The 23,509-nt window shown below is 41.3% G+C and overlaps 2 protein-coding genes, 1 long non-coding RNA gene and 1 pseudogene across 4 annotated transcripts in view; 1 reads left to right on the forward strand and 3 right to left on the reverse strand.

Moving 5' to 3' along the window:
- The window catches only part of LOC126068466 (uncharacterized), a 1,054,989-nt gene that overhangs the window by 560,032 nt on the left and 471,448 nt on the right, over positions 1 to 23,509 (reverse strand). The gene's annotated exons all lie outside the window — the stretch shown is intronic.
- LOC126068451 (ral guanine nucleotide dissociation stimulator-like) overlaps positions 1 to 23,509 on the reverse strand; it is a 480,137-nt gene that overhangs the window by 271,410 nt on the left and 185,218 nt on the right. The window lies entirely within an intron of this gene.
- LOC126068470 (uncharacterized) overlaps positions 1 to 23,509 on the forward strand; it is a 174,028-nt gene that overhangs the window by 78,220 nt on the left and 72,299 nt on the right. The window lies entirely within an intron of this gene.
- LOC126068463 (cellular tumor antigen p53-like) lies at positions 22,354 to 23,481 on the reverse strand (annotated as a pseudogene).

A 23,509-nucleotide genomic window follows, 5' to 3' on the forward strand; every position in this document is an offset into this window, starting at 1 on the left:
GATAATTACTGGCGATTGGAACATGAAAGTTGGAAACAAAGAAGAAAGTCCAGTAGTTGGAAAATATGGCCTTGGTGATAGAAACAATGCCAGAGATCGAATGATAGAATTCTGTAAGACCAACGACTTCTTCATTGCAAATACCTTCTTTCACCAACATAAACGGCAACTATACACATGGACCTGGCCAGATGGAACACAGAGAAATCAAATTGACTACATCTTTGGAAAGAGACGATGGAAAAGCTCAATATCATCAGTCAGAACAAGGCCAGGGGCCGATTGTGGAACAGGCCATCAATTGCTCATATGCAAGTTCAAGCTGAAACTGAAGAAAATCAGAGCAAGTCCACGACAGCCAAAATATGACCTTGAGTATATCCCACCTGAATTTAGAGACCATCTGAAGACTAGATTTGACGCATTGAACACTAGTGACCAAAGACCAGGCGAGTTGTGGAATGACATCAAGGACATCATCCATGAAGAAAGCAAGAGGTCACTGAAAAGAAAGAAAAGACCAAGGTGGATGTCAGAGGAGACTCTGAAACTTGCTCTTGAGCATCGAGCAGCTAAAGCAAAAGGAAGAATTGATGAAGTAAAAGAACTGAACAGAAGATTTCACAGGGCCTCGGGAGAAGACAAAGTAAAGTATCATAATGACATGTGCAAAGAGCTGGAGATGGAAAACCAAAAGGGAAAAACATGCTCGGTGTTTCTCAAGCTAAAAGAACTGAAGAAAAAATTCAAGCCTCGAGTTGTAATAGTGAAGGATTCCATGAGGGAAATATTAAATGATGCAGGAAGCATCAAAAGAAGATGGAAGGACTACACAGAGTCATTATACCAAAAAGAATTAGTCGATATTCAACCATTTCAAGAGGTGGCATATGATCAGGCACCGTTGGTACTGAAGGAAGAACTGCAAGCTGCTCTGAAGGCATTGGTGAAAAACAAGGCTCCAGGCATTAATGGAGTATCAATTGAGATGTTTCAACGAACAGGTGCAGCGCTGGAGGTGCTCACTCGTCTATGCCAAGAAATACGGAATACAGCTTCCTGGCCAACTGATTGGAAGAGATCCATATTTATGTCTGTTCCCAAGAAAGGTGATCCAACTGAATGTGCAAATTATAGAACAATATCATTAATATCACACACAAGGAAAATTCTGCTGAATGTTATTCAAAAAACAGCTTCAGCAGTGTATCGACAGGGAAGTGCCAGAAATTCAGGCTGGTTTCAGAAGAGGACATGGAACCAGGGATATCACTGCTGATGTCAGATGGATCCTGGCTGAATGCAGAGAATACCAGAAGGATGTTTACCTGTGTTTTATTGACTATGCAAAGGCGTTCGACTGTGTGGATCATAACAAACCATGGATAACACTGAAAAGAATGGGAATTCCAGAACACTTAATTGTGCTCATGAGGAACCTTTACATAGATCAAGAGGCAGTTTGGACAGAACAAGGGGATACTGATTGGTTTAAAGTCAAGAAAGGTGTGCGTCAGGGTTGTATTCTTTCACCATACCTATTTAATCTGTATGCTGAACAAATAATCCGAGAAGCTGGACTCTGTGAAGAAGAATGGGGCATCAAGATTGGAGGAAGACTCATTGACAACCCTCGTTATGCAGATGACACGACCTTGGTTGCTGAAAGTGAAGAGGACTTCGAGCACTTACACAGCCTTCAGTATGGATTATACCTCAACATAAAGAAAACAAAAATCCTCACACTGGACCAATGAGCAACATCATGATAAAAGGAGAAAAGATTGAAGTTGCCAAGGATTTCATTTTACTTGGCTCCACAATCAACAGCCATGGAAGCAGCAGTCAAGAAATCAAAAGATGCATTGCATTGGGCAACTCTGCTGCAAAGGATGTCTTCAAAGTGTTGAAGAGCAAAGATGTCACCCTGAAGACTAAGGTGTGCCTGACCCAAGCTGTGGTATTTTCAATCACATCATATGCATGTGAAAGCTGGATAATGAATAAGGAAGACCGAAGAAGAGTTGACACCTTTGAATTGTGGTGTTGGCGAAGAATATTGAATATACCATGGACTGCCAAAAGAACGAAGAAATCTGTCTTGGAAGAAGTGTGGCCAGAATGCTCCTTAGAGGGAAGGATGGCGAGACTGCGTCTTACACACTTTGGACATGTTGTCAGGAGGGATGAGTCCCTGGAGAAGGACGTCATGCTTGGCAGAGTACAGGGTCAGCGGAAAAGAGGAAGACCCTCAACGAGGTGGATTGATACAGTGGCTGCAACAATGAGCTCAAGCATAACAAGGATTATAAGGATGGCGCAGGACCATGCAGTGTTTTGTTCTGTTGTTCATAGGGTCGCTATGAGTTGAAACCGACTGGACGGCATCTAACACCAACAACAACAATGCAGGTTTGCAACCACTCTAGCTTATGGTGCAACCATTAGGTCCCTGCATGTTTTTCCTATACTCCAGGCTCCGTTCCTGAACTTGCCCTTGGAGTTCTATGACAGACTGTAAATTCCATAAAGTAGGGGAGACCGTATTCCAGAGTCTGGTAGAGCTACCACTCAGAAACACATGCCTACTATTTTCGAAGAAACAGTCCTGTCATTTCCAAGGATCATACAGTCTCCATTTCTACTTTCCACACTCCAACCCCAAGTTGGCATAGGTTGTTGTCCCTTAGCCCAAGGTGGGTGGTGTGGAAATTAAACACAGCAGTGAAAAGTCAGGGGTTGCAATCCACCAGCTGCTCCTGGGACAAAGCAGTCTGCTTCCCTAAAGATTTACAGCCTTGGAAACCCTATGGGGCAGTTCTACCCTCTCCTGTAGGGTCGTATGAGTCCAAATCGACACCACAGCAGTGGTTTTAGTTAGCGGGTTTTTTCCCTCAGCAGGTGCCCAAACTATGAGCCTCAGCAGGACACCCCGTGCTTAGTCAGTCACTGGAAAGCTCTGCATCACTGGAGGAAGAGGTCTCAAAACTTGAAAATAACATGGGGAGGTGCAAAACCGACACTTTCTGACAGATTTCCTTAAAATCTTGCTTCTCATGGGTGGTCCTTGGACCAGGAGTATCATCACCAGCACCTGGGAGCTAGTTAGAAAGGTGGAGTCTCAGGTCCATACCCCAAACTTACTGGATCAGAATCCGCAGTTTAACAAGATACCCCGATGATGACTATTCATATTAGGATTTTAGAAACTAACAGATGTAGCAAATGATCAATCGAGCGCTTCTCAGTCCCCGAACATGCAGGCTCAGTGTTTTGTGCAGGCCTCGCACCTACCCCACGCTGTAGCGACAGACTCCCCTGGGAGTTTGGAGCCTGCGCAGCCCAGGGCCATTTAGTGATGGGCTGCTGTGGCCACGTGACCAGCGCTGGGCCTCCCGTGCGAGCTGATTGGCTCTCGCGGAAGCTGACGGACAGGGCCAGGGCGGGGCAGGGCCTGGTCCAAGGGTCTGGCGATTGGACCAGAGGGGCAAAGGCCGAAGGCACGAGTGCGCGTGTGCGAGCGGCGGGGCTTTCTCTCTCGCCATCAGAGGGAGCCCGCGCGCTTGTCCTGAGGTGAGCGACGCGGTGGGGCTGCCGGTCCTATCGCGCCTTCGCAGGGTCCGGGCGAGCGGGATGGCAGGGCGGGGCGTGGCGGGGGTAGTCTGGGGTTAACCAACCCCAGGGAGCCCCGCTTCTGAGGTGGACGCAGACCCTCTGCCCTGGTGCGGGGAGGGGGGTGGGTGTTTCTTTAGGAAACAGTGTGATTTTCACACATCTAAGACATTTTTTTTTTTAAGACATACTCCAGAGATGGATTATCCAATCAGCGAGGTACACACGGGTTTACTTGGGCGGCGTGACCCGGGGACCGAGCCCGAGTGCCGCCCTGAGAAGCTTCTCTGCCCGCTGGACCTGCAGGCGAGCCCTGGGCCCAGGTTCCCCGCAGTTGGGCGCTCTGAGCGGGCTGAAGGAACCCAGAGATTCGTTACAGGGCAAAAAATGTTCTAAGCAGTTGGGCACTGGCGGAGCAGGTCTAAATGAGACGCTTAACTGATGACTGGTAAATTGTGAGGAAGGAAATGCCTGCAGTGAACTACAGACCAGATCAGCACACTGAGTTTCTTGTTCAAGAAGACAGATATTTGGGGTGGTGGGTGCGGGCTGGGGATCGCTGTAAATTGAGGTTTTTTCTGGGGCTGTTCCAGGTGTTATTTTCTGCATGTAAATAGGCCGTAGGGAGAGGAAAAACCAAACCAAAAAACGAAACCCGCTGCCCTCGAGTCATTCGTACTCATAGCGACCCTATACGGAGGGGAAGGCAGGGTCTAAATTAAGCCTCTTTAGACTTCCTCAGTTGTTTGAAAAGTGTGTGTTTGAAGAAGACCATTTGGCTGGTAAAAGAGGGATGTGTGGGGACGGAATATCTCTTGTAAACCATGGTTTGAAAAGGGGAGGTGTGTACAGGAGTTTAAGAGTACATTAATACTGCAAGGTATCCCCTACCTCTGTCCTTCATTTCCCCAGACCTGCACTAGCAAGGGCATACGGTACGTCCTTATGGAAACCCAAGACCAAACCCAGTGCCGCCGAGTCGATTCCCACTCATAGCGACCCTGTAGGACTGGGTAGAACTGCCTTCATAGAGTTTCCAAGGAGTGCCTGGTGGATTCGAACTGCTGACCCTTTTGTTAGCAGCTGTAGCACTTAACCACTATGCCACCAGGGTTTCCCATCCTTGTAGTGAAACATAAAAAATCCCTTCAGTTTTCCAGTGGTTAACTAAAGTGTGCAAATTTTACTGTATTCTGGAGTTTCAGTGTAATCCATTTAGAACTCATTCTGGCATGAGATTGACAAAGATCTATCTACCTGATTCCTTGGAGACATCCTGATACCTTTTCAAAGCCCTTTTATTACTCTTCTCCCTACAAATTTGTTTCTTTACGGAACTGTGATTTTCACACATAATTTTAAGACATACTCCAGAGATGGATTATCCAAGAAGCAAGGTACACTTAGACTTGGGTTTACTTGTGTTTTTTTTTACTTACTTATCTGTAGTCACAATTTACCTGTTTTTCACCACATCTTTGATGTGTTGAAATGCCTGTGAAACTGTGCTCTACTGATTAGTAAGTAAACACAATTAAGCCTGTTGCACACCTTGCTTAGTATAACTCCGTGAGTACTTTGCTTACTGGTTAATCTGCCCCTGCATACTTGCAAAATGTCTACACTTGATAGAAAATCAATTAGCTTGGAAAGTTAAAAAAAATGGAATAGGGAGCACTTAACAGTTGTTACGGAGATGAGAACTCTGAGGTGAATGAAAGTAAAAGGAGAAGTTGCTGTGAAGCTCAAGCTCTCTGGGACTGTAAGAGCTGTCTCTAGTACAGTGAAGTATAGGTTGACAGGTAATAGTTTGGAACACAAAGCAAATTACTGGGAATAACTTAAAATTTTGTCTAAAGTTTTTAAGTTGGTGTTGGTGATGGTGGGGGAATGAATTCTGAAGGTTCAGGGAGGTAGTATAACTTGAAAAAGGATATGCTTTTAAGACTAAAGAAAAAATGTCATTTTTGTCATGCAGGCAGTCCCCGGATTACGAACGAGTTCTATTCCTAAATCTGTCTTTAAGTTGAATTTGTACATTAGTCTGAACAGTTAGGTACGGTGTTTATCTAATGTCAGTTAATCATATGTTTGTCTTAGCATGTAGTGTTCCTTTTCTATACATAAACAGTAACGAATCATTTCCAGATACACTAAGATATCTTTAACATGATAATACAGTAATAATAACAGTGTTTTAATGCGCTTCCCAAAGTAGTGCCAATTTATTTTTATGAACCATTGTATATACCTCAAATTTTTAATCTAAATAGGCTCTACGGGGGTTGGTTTGTAACTACAGGTTGCACGTTATTTGGACATAACTGAGGACTGCCTGTAAAAACTACACAAAGGGCGTGCAGTTCTTACATTCAGCCTGTGGAAGGGGCTGTGAAAAGGTTGAAAAACACTGATCAGGTTAAGGAAGGGAAACCAAGAAGATCGGTAGGCTGAGTGCATCTTGAGGGACGTGACATGTATCAGTGACCTATAGCACAAGGGTTTACTCTCTGAATCAATGAAAGCTCACTAGTGTTACTTTCAAAGCAACAAGAAAATCATTTCCTTTCTGTTGTTTCTGCTCCTTGGGTTAGGTGCTGGGAGGATGGAGAGCAAATGAAAGAGATTAGAGTCTGACCTGCATGCCTAAGGAGTAGTGTCCTTTGAGAAGGATCCATGTCACACTGTGTACATGTAAGAGCCTTCACATTGAGAGGGGTCTGAGCACCTTCCTTAGGATGTGAGATAGAGCTAGATAGCATAGCCACAGGTAGGGGCCGGGAGTGCTATTATCAGATACTGAAGCAGTGGGGGAAAAGGAGAGCCAGGAAATGTTGAATTCAGTGAGGCTCTTCCATTTGGGACATTGAGGAGGCATTTTCAGGCAGAAGTGCCTCATTGTTGGCTAGCCTGGCTTTGCTTTACATGGCTTCTGGACCACCTGCCAGTCACAGTGGAGGCTCCTGTGGAGGTTACATATCTCAGGTGTAGCTTATGCTTATAATGTGCTCTAGAAAAGAAAAGCTCACAAAGACAGAAATCTAGGCTGCCATTCCTGTCACCCACAGGCTTCCAGAAAGCAGATTGTGCCCTCCCTACTAGCAGGTGGCACTGCTGTCTCTGGGAATTCCTGGAGAAGGTGAAATAATGGAACTGGCAAACCAGTAGCATGTAGCCTCAAGTCTAGAAGATCTTGAGAGGATCTGTGAGATCTCAGTTAAAGAGAAGCTCAAAGAAAATAGTTGTGAAAGCCAAACTGTTCCTATAAGGTTGGAATAATGGGTGTTGTAGAGACTGAGGGATGGTTGTGGTTACTTTGCTGGTTCTGTATGTGTGTTTGTGTGTAGCGGATGAGAAGGCGGAATGTAACATAACGATTAAGCATCATAATACAGGGTTTGAAAGCACTTTACATAAATTGGTTAATTGAATGTGAAGTTGAAATCATGATTCAATTAAAATTCCCAATAACTTCATACTTCTGATTCTTTGCTTGTGAAGCTAGTCTACACACATGGGTGGGATTTTGGAAGTATACATGTGACTTTTAAACCTGATCAATATCCAGTAATTACATACTTTGAAGGTAGGGGTGAGAGTATTAGTAAAAATAATGTTGGTTAATTATTCAGTATACTTTAGGGTTGGCACAACAGTCAGGTCAAAGTTATTCTCAAATCAGTCTCTTCTAAAACTTGAATCTTCTTAATAAGTATGGGTTTTCTTAAATTCTGTCCTTTTGAGATTGTATTCACAATCCAAAACGTGAACACCGGTTTTATTGACCTTACGAGCCAGGGTTCATTCATCCATTCTCTCTTTTGAAATAACTAGGTGTCTGTTCTTAGAAATGAACTTTGTAAACGTGATGTTTGAGGGAGATGGGTGTTGTTGCCAGTGATGGGAAGGTTACAGTGTATACTGAGGACATCAGCTTTGACCCTGACCCGGGTATAGTACGGGTACTTCCCAGGCTTTACAACCAAAAACATTGGGTGCCCATGGTCCATCTGCAGAACCCACCCACCTGTACACTGTAGGGAACAGGGACATGCTTTCCTCAGAAATTTGGGGGATGATTCTCAGCCCCCTGCCATGTTCACAGCATGACACCCTGCTGCAAGCAGATACTTGCCCCTCTAAGATTGTAGTAGAGAGCCTGCACCACACACTTGATGATCAGCTTCCTGGACACCTGACTTGAATTCATACAAGAAAAGTGAATGGACCCCTAAACCGATATACCTGATAACAGCTCTGGCCATCCAGAGACAGGATGCCAGAGCTCCAAATGTGAAAATAATCAAGCTTGCTTACTCAGGCCGCCCATTTGGGCATATCAAAACAAAACAAAGCAAGAAGCTACGACACAGTAAACAAATGTAAAAAAAAACTAATACAATAACTTATAGATGGCTTAGAGACAACAGTGCATATCATGTCACATAAACAAACAGACCACGATTGCCTGAACAAGCTCTCAAAACAAAGAATCAAGGGTTCTTCTAGATGAACGTGTCTTCCTGCAATTATCAGAGGCAGAATACAAAAGATTAATAAACAAAACCCTTTAAGACATTAAGAAGGAAATGAGGCAATGTGCAGAACAACCCAAGGAAGACACAGATAAAGCAGTTGAAAAATCAAAAAGATTATTCAGGAACATAATGAAAAATTTAATAAGCTGGAAAAATCCATAGACAGATAGCAATGAGAAATTCAGAAGATTAACAATAAAATTACAGAATTAGACAACTCAGTAGAAAGTCAGAGGAGCAGAATTGAGCAAGTGGAAGGCAGAATTTCTGAAATTGAAGAAATTGGCACCAATATAGTTGAAGAAAACCCAGATAAAAGAATTTTAAAAAAATGAAGAAAATTTAAGAATCATGTGGGTCTTTATCAAGAGAAATAACTTATGAGTAATTGGAGTACCAGAACAGGGAGGGATAACAGAAAATACAGAGAGAATTACGGAGGATTTGCTGGCAGAAAACTTCCCTGGTATCGTGAAAGATGAGAAGATATCTATCCAAGATGCTCATCGAACTCCACATAAGGTAGATTTTAAAAGAAGGTCATGAACACATAACCAAACTTGCCAAAACCAAAGATAAAGGGAGAATTTTAAGAGCAACTAGGGATAAACGAAGTCACCTACAAAGGAGAGTTGAAAAGAATAAGTTCAGACTACTCGTCCGAAACTATGCAGGTAAGAAGGCAGTGGGATGACTTATCTAAGAAATTGAAGGGAAAAAATTGCCAGCCAAGAATCACATATCCAGCAAAGCTGTCTCTCAAATATAAAGGTGAAATTAGGATATTTCCAGATAAACAGAAGTTCAGGGAAGTCGTAAAAACCAAACCAAAACTGCAAGAAATACTAAAGGGAGTCCTTTGGTTAGAAAATCAGTAATATCAGGTATCAACCCAAGACTAGAATACTGGGTATAGCAATCAGAAGTCAACCCAGATAGGGAAATCACAAAAATAAATCAAGATAAAAAAAAAACGCTTAAAACAGGGAGACAGCGATGTTACTATGTAATAGAGGTCAACATTAAAACAATAAAGAGGGACTACAAAGTGTAGTCATGGGTCTTTCATATAGAGAAAAGACAAGGTGATACGAAGAAATAAAAGTTAGGTTTAAATATATAAATATAGGGGTAAATAATAAGGTAACCACAAAGGAGACAAACTGTCCTACACATCAAAATAAAATACAAGAAAAAAATAGAGACTCCTTGGAAACAAAATCAACAACAACGAATAGGAGAAAAGGACAATATGTAAAGATACTCAGGGCATAAAATTAAGCGGGAGAAAGAAACTGACAACAACACTGAAAAAAAGACATCAAAATGATAGCACTAAATTCATACCTCTCCATAATTACGCTGAATGTAAATGGCCTAAATGCACGTATAAAGAGACAGAGAGTGGCAGAATGGATTAGAAAACACGATCTGTGTATCTGCTGCCTATAAGAGTCTTACCTTAGACTTAGAGACACAAACAAAAACTCAAAGGATGGAAAAAAAGTATATCATGCGAACAACAATTAAAAAACAGCAGGCGTGTCAGTATTAATTTCTGACAAAATAGACTTTAAAGTTAAATCCATCGTAAACGATAAGGAAGGATACTATATAACGATAAAGGGGACAATATACCAAGAGGATATAACCATACTATTTGTGCACCCAGTGATTGGGCTGCAAGATACATAAAACAAACGCTACCAGCATTGAAAAGTGAGATAGACAGCTCCACAATAATAGTAGGAAACCTCAACACACCACTTTCAGTGAAGGACAGGACATCCAGGAAAAAGCTCAGTAAAGACACGGAAGATCTAAATGCCACAATAAACAAACTTGACCTCATAGACATGTACAGAACACCCAACAGCAGCCAAGTGTACTTTCTTTTCTAGTGCACGTGGAATATTCTCTAGGATAGACCACATATTTGGTCATACAGCAAGCCTTAGCAGAATCCAAAACATTGAAATATTACAAAGCACCTTCTCTGACCATAAGGCCATAAAAGTAGAAATCAATAACAGAAAAAGCAGGGAAAGGAAATCAAACACTTGGAAATTGAACAATACCCTTCTCAAAAAAGACTGGAGTATAGAAAACATTAAGGATGGAATAAAGAAATTCATAGAATCCAATGAGAATGAAAACACTTCCTATCAGAAACTTTGGGACACAGCAAAAGCAGTGCTCAGAGGTCAACTTATATCAATAAATGCACAGAAAGAAAAAGAAGAAAGGGTCAAAATCAAAGAATTATCCCTAAAACTTGAACAAATAGAGGAGAACAGACAAACCAACAAAAAAACCTCAGGCAGCAGAAGAAAACAAATAATAAAAATTAGAGCAGAATTGAAGTAGAAAATAGAAAAACAATTGAAAGAATTAACAAGACCAAAAGCTGGTTCTTTGAAAAAATCAACAAAATTGAAAAACTACTGGCGAAACTCACAACAGAAAAATAGAAGAGGAAGCAATTAACCCAAATAAGAAATGAGATGGGCCATATCACAACAGATCCAACTGAAATTAAAAGAATCATATCAGATTACTGTGAAAAATTGTACTCTAAGAAATTTGAAAACCTAGAAGAAATGGATGAATTCTAGAAACACATTACCTACCTAAAGTAACACAGAGGTCAAACAACTATATAGACTCATAACGAAAGAAGAGATTGAGTTCTACCATACTTTCGGAGAAGAGTTTACACCACTACTGCTAAAGGTATTTCAGAGCATAGAAAACCACGTAATTCTCCCAAACTCATTCTATAAAGCCAGCGTATTCTGGATACCAAAACAAGGAAAAGACACCACACAAAAAGAAAACTCCAGACCTATATCCCTAATGAACTTAGATGCAAACATCCTCAACAAAATTCAAGCCAATAGAATTCAACAACATATGAAAAAAATAATTCACCATGACCAAGTGGGATTCATACCAGGTATCCAGGGATGGCTCAACATTAGAAAAACAATTAATGGAATCCATGATATGAATAAAAGACAAGAATCACATGATTTTATCAATTGATGCAGAAAAGGCATTTGACAAAGTTCAACACTCATTCATGATAAAAACTCTCAGCAAAATAGGAATAGAAGGCAAATTCCTCGACATAATAAAGGGTATTTATACAAAGCCAACAGCCAACATCACCCTAAATGAAGAGAGCCTGAAAGCATTCCCATTGAGATCAGGAACCAGACAAGGATGCCCTTTATGACCACTGTTATTCAACATTGTGCTGGATGTCCTAACCAGAGCAATTAGGCTAGATAAAGAAATAAAGAGCATCCAGATTGGCAAAGAAGTCAGAGTATCTCTATTTGCAGATGACATGATCCTTATACACAGAAAAGGCTAAGAAATCCTCCAGAAAACTACTGAAACTAATAGAAGGGTTCAGCAGAGTATCAGGATAGAAGATAAACATACAAAACTCAGTTGGGTTCCTTTACATCAACAAAAAGAACCTTGAGGAGGAAATCACCAAAGCAATACCATTTATGCTAGCCCCCAAAAAGATAAAATACTTAGGAATAAATCTTAGCAGAGATGTAAAAGACTTGTACAAAGAAAACTACAAAACACTTCTGCAAGAAACCAAAAGAGACCTACGTAAGTGGAAAAACATACCTTACTCATGGATAGAAAGACTTAACATTGTAAAAATGTCTTTTCTACCAAAAGCGAATTGCAGATTTAATGCAATTCCGATCCAGATTCCAAAGACATTTTCTAATGAGATGGAGAAACAAATCACCAACTTCATATGGAAGGGAAAGAGACCTTGGATATGTAAAGCATCACTGAAAAAGAAGAACATAGTGGGAGGCCTCACTCTACCTGATTTTGGAACCTGTTATACCACCACAGTAGTCAAAACAGCCTGGTACTGGTACAACAACAGATACATAGACCAATGGAACAGAATTGAGAATCCAGACATAATTCCATCCACAGATGAGCAGTAGATATTTGACTAAGACCCAAAGTCAGTTAATTGGGGCAAAGACAGTCTTTTTAACAAATGGTGCTGGTATGACTGGATATCCATCTCCAAAAAAAGGAAAGAAGACCCATACCTCACACCATGCACAAAAATGAACTCAAAATAGATCAAAGACCTAAATACAAAATTTAAAATGATAAAGATCATTTTAAACAGTACTAGCATCTGAGTTTATTTGAAGGCATCCTGTCCTAGTTTGTTGTTACAGTGTATTTTGGATGTAGGCTTTCTTTTGGAGAGGAAAGAAAGGTGAAGGTGGAGGAGGCAGGAAGGAGGCTGTTCAGAAGAGCAGTCAGGAAAGTGCTCTTCGTGGAGGGATCTTGTAATGTGAAAGTCACGCATGCATAAGTAGACCAGAGGACATAGAGAAGTAACCCCCCAAATCAAAATATCTTTTCAAATGACTGCTGATCCAGAAGAGTTGTTGCAGGTGATTAATGAAGACCAGAGACTGTTTGCAGAAGTCTCTTTGTTCTAGAGCCTTTCCTTTTCTGTCTCCTCTCTTTTGGAATATGGAAAAAGTTGTCTTCAACATATGCCTTTGATAAATGCTTTACTTTAATACGTGTGTTCTTTTGTTACTCTTCAGAACTGTGTGTCGGAAAGGTGAAAAACGCTGTAATCCTGATCTAGACCTGAGTGATGTACGTTATTTTAGTAGAAAGCACCAACTTGACTCTAAGGCAGGGTCAGTGCAGGTATTAGATGTAAACCATCCTGGCAGGCTTGTGTTCACCCTTGCGGTGTTTTCTGGCCTCTGTAGTGTTAGATACACTTGCAAAGCTTATAACAAATGTGGACAGATCTTGGATCTAATAGGTGGAGAAGCCGTCTTAGACAGGTAGCCTTGTTTATTTATATCCTCTCTACCCTGTGTTTATAGTACTAAGTGTTAAGTTTTTACTAGAAGGAAAGGGGCACTTCTGTGTAGCATAAAGGGGACAGTGAGAGAAGCTGTTTTAGTAGATAGGTTGGTGTCTTAGTCATCTAGTGCCACTGTAACAGAAATGCCACAAGTGGATGGCTTTAACAAAGAGAAATTTGTTCTCTCGTACTTTAGGCATCCAGAAGTCGAAATTCATGATGCTAGCTCCAGGGGAAGGCTTTTTGTCTGTGTGAGCTCCGAGGGAAGGTCCTTGTCATCAATCTTCCCATCCTAGGAGCGTCTCAGTGCAGGGGCCTTGTGTCCAAAGGAAGCGCTCCCCTCCTGGTTCTGCATTCTTGGTGGTAGAAGCTCCCCATGTCTCTGTACTCACTTCTCCCTTGTATATCTTGAAAGAGATCGATTTAAAATACAAACTAATTTTGTAGATTGAGTTTTGCCTCATTAACATGAGTACCCCTAATCCCACCTCATTACCATCATAGAGGTAGGATTTACAATGCATAGGAAATTACATCATATGACTGACTGGTGGACAGTCATACAATACTGGGAATCATGGTCCAGCCAAGTTGACAAACATTTTAGGGGGGACACAATTCAATCCATGAGAGCTGGTGTTTGAATAGTTGAAATTTTCATTCCAGTGCTGCTCAAAGTGTGGTCCTAGCAGCATCAGCATTATCTGGGAACTTGTTAAAGATGTAAATGATTGGAGCTCAACCCAGACCTCCTGAATCAGAAACTTGGGGTTGGAGCTCAATAATCTGTGTTTTAACAAGCCCTCCATGATTCTGATGTATGTTAAAATTCGGGAGTACTGCTCTAGTGATGCGTGATATGGTGAAATCTTATGCATAGTGTCTGTGTGTGTATGGAGGGCAAGGGTTAAGGAAGTGTTTTATCAGGTAGTTGGAGGATGAGTAAGACTGTCTTGTGATATACTTTTGGATTATTTTCCCAGTCCATGGTGTAAGCCTTTAACTATGCTGTCCAGTACAATAGCCACCAGCCACATGTGGCTATTTATTTTTAAATTAATATAATTAAATACAATTAAAAAACTTATTCAGTCGAAGTAGCTACCTTTCAAGTGCTTAGAAGCCGCATGTGCTTAGTGTTGCCTTATTGGAGAGCACAGATGTAGAGCGTGTTCATCATCACAGAAAGTTCTATTGGACAGCACTGTTTCAGCCTGTAATGACCCCTGTTTGCCTCATACAGGCTGGAAACCCCCACTTGTAGTGATGGTGTGTTCTAGTTAAGTCAAGACCTCAACTCCTTTAAAGCAGAATTGAGTTTTGGACTTCTGTCCCCAAACCCCCGCCCTTGCTCCGCTGACCTTTGAAGTATTCAGTTTATCCTGGAAACTTCTTTGCTTTTGGTCCAGCCCAGTTGAGCTGACCTTCCGTGTATTGAGTATTGACCTTCCCTTCACCTAAAGTAGTTATTATCTACTAACTAATCACTAAATAACCATCTCCCTCCCTCCCTCCCTCCCCCCCGTAACCTCAACAGTATGTGTTCTTCTTAGTTTATACTATTTCTCAAGATCTTATAGTAATGGTCTTATACAATATTTGTCCTTTTGCCTGTGACTAATTTCACTCAGCATAATGCCTTCGAGGTTCCTCCATGTTATGAAATGTTTCACAGATTTGTCACTTCTTTATCGATGCGTAGTATTCCATTGTGTGAATATACCACAATTTATTTACCCATTCATCCGTTGATGGACACCTTGGTTGCTTCCAGCTTTTTGCTATTGTAAATAAACATGGGAGTGCATATATCTGTTCGTGTGAAGGCTCTTATTTCTCTAGGGTATATTCCGAGGAGTGGGATTTCTGGGTTGTATGGTAGTTCTATTTTTAACTGTTTAAGGAAACGCCAGATAGATTTCCAAAGTGGTTGTACCATTTTACATTCCCACCAGCAGTGTATAAGAGTTCCAATCTCTGCGCAGCCTCTCCAACATTTATTATTTTGTGTTTTTTGGCTTAATGCCAGCCTTGTTAGAGTGAGATGGAATCTCATCGTAGTTTTAATTTGCATTTCTCTAATGCCTAATGATCGAGAGCATTTTCTCATGTATCTGTTAGCTGCCTGAATATCTTCTTTAGTGAAGTGTGTGTTCATATCCTTTGCCTACTTCTTGATTGGGTTGTTTGTCTTTTTGTGGTTGAGTTTTAACAGAATCATACAGATTTTAGAGATCAGGCGCTGGTCGGAGATGTCATAGCTGAAAATTCTTTCCCAATCTGTAGGTGGTCTTTTTACTCTTTTGGTGAAGTCTTTAGATGAGCATAGGTGCTTGATTTTTAGGAGCTCCCAGTTATTTAGTTTCTCTTCGTCATTTTTGGTAATATTTCATATTCTGTTTATGCCTTGTATTAGGGCTTCTAACATTGTCCCTATTTTTTCTTCCATGATCTTTATCGTTTTTGTCTTTATGTTTAGGTCTTTGATCCACTTGGAGTTAGTTTTTGTGCATGGTGTGAGGTATGGGTCCTGTTTCATTTTTTTGCAAATAGATATCCAGTTATGCCAGCACCATTTGTTAAAAAGACTATCTTTTCCCCAATTAACTGACACTGGGCCTTTGTCAAATATCAGCTGCTGATATGTGGATGGATTTATATCTGGGTTCTTAATTCTGTTCCATTGGTCTATGTGTCTGTTTTTGTACCAGTACCAGGCTGTTTTGACTACTGTGGCTGTATAATAGGTTCTAAAATCAGGTAGAGTGAGGCCTCCCACTTTCTTCTTCTTTTTCGGTAATGCTTTACTTATCCGGGGCTTCTTTCCCTTCCATATGAAGTTGGAGATTTGTTTCTCCATCACATTAAAAAATGTCGTTGCAATTTAGATCGGAACTGCATTGTATGTATAGATGGTTTTTGGTAGAATAGACATTTTTACTATGTTAAGTCTCCCTATCCATGAGCAAGGTATGTTTTTCCACTTATGTAGGTCCTTTTTAGTTTCTTGCTGTAGTACTTTGTAGTTTTGTTTGTATAAGTCTTTTACATCTTCGGTAAGATTTATTCCTAAGTATTTTATCTTCTTGGGGCCTACTGTGAATGGTATTGATTTGGTTATTTCCTCTTTGATGTTCTTTTTGTTGATGTAGAAGAATCCAAGTGATTTTTGTATGTTTATCCTATAACCTGAGACTCTTCTAAACTCTTCTATTAGTTTCAGTATTTTTCTGGAGGATTCCTTAGGGTTTTCTGTGTATAAGATCACGCCATCTGCAAACAGAGATAATTTTACTTCCTCCTTGCCAATCCGGATGCCCTTTATTTCTTTGTCTAGCCTAGTTGCTCTGCCTAGGACCTCTAGCACAATGTTGAATAAGAGCGGTGATAAAGGGCATCCTTGTCTGGTTCCCTTTCTTAAGGGAAATGCTTTCATGCTCTCTCCATTTAGAGTGATTTTGGCTGTTGGCTTTGTATAGATGCTCTTTATTATGTTGAGGATTTTTGTTAAATACCTATTTCCCTGAGAGTTTTTATCATAAATGGGTGTTGGACTTTGTCAAATACCTTTTCTGTATCAATTGATGAGATCATGTGGTTTTTGTCTTTTGTTTTATTTATATGGTGGATTACATTAATGGTTTTTCTAATATTAAACCAGCCTTGCATACCTGGTATAAATCCCACTTGGTCATGGTGGATTATTTTTTTTTTTTTGATATGTTGTTGAATTCTATTGTCTAGGATTTTGTTGAGGATTTTTGCATCTATGTTCATGATGGATATAGGTTTGTCATTTTCTTTTTTCATGATGTCTTTACCTGGTTTTGGTATCAGGGATATGGTGGCTTCATAGAATGAGTTAGGTAGTATTCCGTCATCTTCTATGCTTTGAAATACCTTTAGTAGTAGTGGTGTTAACTCTTCTCTGAAAGTTTGGTAGAACTCTGCAGTAAAGCCGTCTGGGCCAGGGCTTTTTTTTTTGTTGGGAGTTTTTTGATTACCGTTTCAATCTCTTTTTTTGTTATGGGTCTATTTAGTTGTTCTACTTCTGATTGTGTTAGTTTAAGTAGGTAGTGTTTTCCTGGGAATTCATCCATTTCTTCTAGGTTTGCAAATTTGTTAGAGTACAATTTTTCATAATAATCTGATATGATTCTTTTAATTTCAGTTGGGTCTGTTGAGATGTGGCCCATCTCGTTTCTTATTCGGGTTATTTGTTTCCTTTCCTGTATTTCTTTAGTCAGTCTGGCCAATGGTTTATCAATTTTGTTAATTTTTTCAAAGAACCAGCTTTCGGCTTTGCTAATTCTTTGAATTGTTTTTCTGTTCTCTAATTCATTTAGTTCAGCTCTAATTTTTATTATTTGTTTTCTTCTGGTGCCCGATGGATTCTTTTGTTGCTCACTTTCTATTTGTTCAAGTTGTCGGGACAGTTCTCTGATTTGGGCTCTTTCTTCTTTTTGTATGTGTCATTTATCGATATAAATTGACCTCTGAGCCCTGCTTTTGCTGTGTCCCAGAGGTTTCGATAGGAAGTGTTTTCATTCTCATTGCATTCTATGAATTTCTTTATTCCGTCCTTAATGTCTTCTATAACCCAGTCTTTTTTCAGCAGGGTGTTGTTCAGTTTCCAAGTATTTGATTTCTTTTCCCTAATTTTTCTGTTATTGATTTCCATTTTTATGGCCTTATGGTCTGAGAAGATGCTTTGTAGTATTTCGATGTTTTGGATTCTACAAAGGTTTGTTTTATGACCTAATATGTGGTCTATTCTAGAGAATATTCTGTGTGTGCTAGAAAAAAAAGTATACTTTGCAGCTGTTGGGTGGAGAGTTCTATATAAGTCAATGAGGTCAAGTTGGTTGATTGTAGCAATTAGGTCTTCCGTGTCTCTATTGAGCTTCTTATTGGAGGTCCTGTCCTTCTCCGAAAGTGGTGTGTTGAAGTCTCCTACTATAATTGTGGAGGTGTCTATCTCACTTTTCAGTTCTGTTAAAATTTGATTTATGTATCTTGCAGCCCTGTCATTGGGTGCATAAATTTTTAATATGGTTATATCTTCCTGGTCAATTGTCCCTTTTATCATTATGTAGTGTCCTTCTTTATCCTTTGTGGTGGATTTAACTTTAAAGTCTATTTTGTAAGGAATTAATATTGCTACTCCTTTTTTTTTTTTTGCTTATTCTTTGCTTAATATGTTTTTTTCCATCGTTTGAGTTTTAGTTTCTTTGTGTCTCTAAGTCTAAGGTGTGTCTCTTGTAGGCAGCATATAGACGGATCGTGTTTCTTTATCCAGTCTGAGACTCTCTGTCTCTTTATTGGTGCATTTAGTCCATTTACATTCAGTGTAATTATAGATATGTGTTTAGTGCTGTCATTTTGATGCCTTTTTATGTGTGTTGTTGACAATTTCATTTTTCCACTTACTTTTTTGTGCTGAGACGTTTTTCTTTGTAAATTGTGTGTTCCTCATTTTCATAGTAGTTGACTTCATGTTTGCTGAGTCTTTAGTTTTTCTTGGTTTTTATTTTGAATTATAGAATTGTTAGACCTCTTTGTGGTTACCTTAATATTTACCCCTATTTTTCTAAGTAAAAACCTAACTTGTATTGTCCTATATCGCCTTGTATCCCTCTCCATATGGCAGTTCTATGCCACCTGTATTTAGTCCCTCTTTTTGACTATTGTGATCTTTTACATATTGACTTCAATGATTCCCTGTTTTGAGTGTTTTTGTCTTTTTAAAATTAATCTTAATTTGTTTTTGTGATTTCCCTATTTGAGTTGATATGAGGATGTTCTGCTCTGTGACCTTGTGTTGTGTTGTTATCTGACGTTATTGATTTTCTGACCAAACAATTTCCTTTAGTATTTCTTGGAGCTTTGGTTTGGTTTTTGCAAATTCTCTAAGCTTGTGTTTATCTGTGAATGTTTTAATTTTGCCTTCATATTTGAGAGAGAGTTTTGCTGGATATATGATCCTTGGCTGGCAGTTTTTCTCCTTCAGTGCCCTATATATGTCATCCCATTGCCTTCTTGACTGCATGGTTTCTACTGAGTAGTCTGAACTTATTGATTCTCCTTTGTAGGAGACCTTTCTTTTCTCCCTGGCTGCTTCTAAAATTTTCTCTTTATCTTTAGTTTTGGCAAGTTTGATGATAATATATCTTGGTGATTTTCGTTTTGGATCAGTCTTATATGGGGTTCAATGAGCATGTTGGATAGATATCCTTTTGTCTGTCATGATGTCAGGGAAGTTTTCTGCCAACAGATCTTCAACAATTCTCTCTCCATTTTCTGTTATCCCTCCCTGTTCTTGGACTCGAATCACACGCAAGTTATTCTTCTTGATAGAGTACCACATGATTCTTAGGGTTTCTCCATTTTTTTTAATTCTTTTATCTGATTTTTTTTCAGCTATATGGGTATCCATTCCCTTGTCCTCCAGAACCCCCACCCTGCATTCCAGTTGTTCAAGTCTGCTCCTCTGACTTCCTATTGAGTTGTCTAATTCTATAATTTTACTGCTAATCTTTTGGATTTCTGAATGCTGCCTCTCTATCGATTCTTGAAGCTTATTAATTTTTCCACTATGCTCTTGAATAATCTTTTTGAGTTCTTCAACTGCTTTATCAGTGTGTTCTTTGGCTTTTTCTGTAGATTCCCTTATTTCATTTCTGAGGTCATCCCTGATGTCTTGAAGCATTCTGTAAATTAGTTTTTTATATTCTGCATCTGGCAATTCCAGGATTGTATCTTCATTTGGGAAAGATTTTGATTCTTTAGTTTGGGGAGTTGTAGAAGCATTCATGGTCTGCTTCTTTATGTGGTTTGATATCGACTGCTGTCTCCGAGCCATCTCTAAGATATTGTAGTGATTTATTCTATATTTGCTCACTGAGTCTTATCTTGTTTTGTTTTCTTTCAGTATATGTAGATGGGCTACTCAATTGTGCTGTCTTGATTGTTGTAGCCCTTGACTTACTTATGACCTATTACCAGCTGGTTTGGGCTGTTACCAAATACATAAGTCTAAGAGTCCATTCACTATTCTTGAGTAGAATCTGATTTTGGGTCATCAAGTATGTGGTGCATACTGTCACGTATCCACCTGAGAGGTAATGGTGATAGTTGTGTGCACCAAATTCTAGTAGCAGCAGGGGCTCACACTCCAGGGGGTGGGGGGGCAGGGTGCTGACAGGCTTCTCCCAAGTGCCGGTGAGGTAGGTGTGTCTCTATTCCTAAAGCACTTTGGTGGGTGGGCTCTGCAGCTGTACCTTAGGCCCCCAATGCAAGTACCTGTACAGATTGGTAGGTGTCACCATCGTCAGACCCCTAAGGCAGGAGGCTAGGTGGTCTGGGGGGGAGCTTTAGCCCTCAGTTCCCTGTTGTGGGTCAGTGAGGGCTCTGTTGAATACGCAGAGATATCAGACCTGGGAAACTTGTCTTTCCAGTAATCTGCTAAAACAATTACAGTCAGATCCCTATCAGAATTGCCCTTGCATTATAATAGCCACCTTGTTCCCTGTATGGATGAAAGCCCAAAACTGTGGATCACATATGCTTGGCTGGAGCTGATTCTGTGTTTTTAGTCCAATTAGGGAAGGATTTTTGGTCCCTGGGTTTTTTGTAGCTGATTCTCTCAGGCCAGAAGAATGGGTTAGGAAAAGACCAAAAAAGAAAAGAAAGAAAAACCGCAGTGCAATTCACTCTCTGGCTCAGGAAATTCCAATGTTAATGAAGCCGCTTGGGAAGGGGAGGGGAGGGTTCAGATAAATAGGAGAGAGTAGCACCCCAGAATATAGACAAAGTTACTTATCCTGCTTGGGATGACTGTTTTATCTGAGATTCCTGAGGGGCGCTTCGACTGTGTGCACTGGCTGCATAGAGATTGCCCCTGAGGGTCAGGCCCGCGTCCCTTGCTTACGCTGTCTCAGAAGCCGTGGTTAGTTCCTTTGCTCACAGTCCAAAGCCCAGGGCCAAGTTTCCCTGGCTGGGACGCCGCACTCCCAGCTCCAAAACCAGTCACTGCCTCCCGGTGTCTTCTCCTCCTGTCAGCCGTGTCGCTGCGTTGTATGCACTGGCTGGGCTTCTCTCGAGGTCACTTCTTGGGGGTAGGGCCGTGTGCCGTGTTTGCGCTGTCTCAGGATGTCGTGCTTAGCTCCGCTGCGCCCAGTCCAAAGCCCGGCGCAAAGGTTTCCTGACTGGGACGCTGGCTCCAGGCTCCAAAAACAGTCGCTGCTTCCCCGTGGTTGTTCATTCTCAGTCTCTGTCACTGAGGTCAACTCTTTAGGTCTGTGTTTGATGGGAATCATGGCCTAACCAAGTTGTTACACGTAATACAATTTTGGGGTGACAATACAATCCATGACATAGGGTGAGAAGAAATTTAAAGTCTCATTAGTATTTTTTTTTAATACCAAAGTTTTATTGTGAAATAAGAAACAGATATAAAAAGGGGAGGGGAGAAGGGATGTAGGCAAAGAATGCAAATGTGCTTTCCAAAGTGCAAAAGAAATCAGGCTCTGAGTGTCTGGTTGCAGTTAGATGTGGTGGTAGATACGGATTCCATGTAAAAGCTGGAATCCTTCAGGGAGTGGAATGGGGTGAGGTTTCCTTTTAGGTGCTGAAGTTTACCTAGAGGCTAGACAGGACGTGGCTAGGCCAGCAGAAAAGGAACTAGGAAATTCCTTCCCCTTAACCAGCTGCCCAGTCAATCCATCAACCAACAGGGACAGGGGACCAGCACTCCCCAGAGGCCAAGTCCCAGATGCCATGTAATCTGAGAAGGTTTTAAGGCCAGGCAGCCTGGTGACTTCCAGCCCTACGGGATCTTTGAGTCATACATATATCATTTCATTAACCTCACAGCAAACCCCACGAGGTAGGTGGTAGGTATCAGCATTTTATAGACATGCACATTGCTGTCAGGAGAAATAAAACCCCTTGAGATAGTTCCCCTGGCTAGTCTGTTACTGGTCTAGGCTTCCAACCCAGGTATGGTAAGTTCTATGACTGCTTTTAAAATCTAATTCTTACGTGCAGGAACGCCATCCTATCTCTTCCAAGTATTCCTTATAGTAAAAACCTTACAATCTAAGCTGGATTGTCCCAGCTCCCTCATGCCCCCCAGAACACCAGTGTAGGCCAGCTTCTTTAGTGGAGGCCCATGCCAAGGTAAGTGAAGAGTTCTTGAGTGTTTTCGAGACACACCTGTATCAAGTAGGGGTTCAAGCATATGAATTTCAAAATGGTAGGAAAGGAGGGCAGGGGCAGGGTGTGTAAATGGGGGACAGGAAGTGAAGGACGTCAGTCTGAGTCAGGCCCCTCTCTCTTGAACATTAGTTTTTTACAGTGGGTGGTAGATTCCCCTTTCTTAGAGTTTGGAAGGCTGCATTGAGCCCTGCTCCCCTCTGGCTGCTTCCCAGCCTGGGCATCCTTCAGCTCCAATGCCTCGTTCAACTCTAGGAACATCTTGAAGCATTCATGCCCACGGATCTTAAGGGTGAAATATTTTTCATCCACTGGCTTCTTCTTTGGCTCGGTAGAGGAGCTGGTGCTGGTGGGCAGTGCTTACTTAGTGATCCTCTCAGAGGGTGGCTCCCACTTGTTGTGGAAATTTTCTTCCTCTGTACATCTGTCTCTCCCAGAACAGTACAAATATGCACCTCGAAACTGTTGTGTCCTAGCAGATTACCATCGGAGTCTTCCAGTGTGATGATGGTGAGGATGGGTTCCCCCCCCCCATGCAGGAGCTGCTACACATGAAGTGGATGGTGGTAGTCAGAACCGACCTGAGGTAGCTCATAGGGTAACCCACACTATGTCGAAGAGTAATGGTGTCCTACAAATATCAGCACGCAGGATTCCTCCCACCTGGATAAGATGCTGAGGAGCGGCCAGGCCATCACTATAGTCGGAGTAGCACTCAAGGTGGGGGCAGTGCTGCATGACCTCTGTCGTATGCTGACGTCTGGTAGATGGCCATGGTGTGAACACAGGTGCTGGGGTGGGGTGGGGTGGTGAGCTGAGCTACGGCTGCACTGGACAGGTCTTTGCCAGCTGGCAAAACAGCTTGTTAAGGTCAGGGGAGTACGTGCAGGTGACAGACTTGGCTGTCCCAGAATGCAGGAAGCCAAGATGGAAACCACAGTTGCTGCAGTAGGTCTTCTGGGAAGGGACAGAGGATGAAAGTGTCTAGGAGGTGGCTGGTGTAAGGGTGGCTGGTGCAGGGGCTGCTGATATTCCTTGAGCCCCAGCTTGGCTTTCTAGCCAGTCTGCAGCATCTTCTGGGAGTAGCAGATCGTCTACTGCCTCCGCTGCTGGGGACAGTGAGGGGGACAGAACCAGCTTCTCAGGAAGGAGTTTTCCCAAGTACGAAAAGGTCTCTTGACTCAGAAAGAGCTCAGTACTGAGATCTGACTGAGGCTCCTCCATTGCAGCTCCAGGGAAGTCAGTCTGTCCA

This window comes from Elephas maximus, chromosome 27, assembly GCF_024166365.1.
Source record: "Elephas maximus indicus isolate mEleMax1 chromosome 27, mEleMax1 primary haplotype, whole genome shotgun sequence".
Taxonomy (NCBI): Eukaryota; Metazoa; Chordata; class Mammalia; order Proboscidea; family Elephantidae; genus Elephas; species Elephas maximus.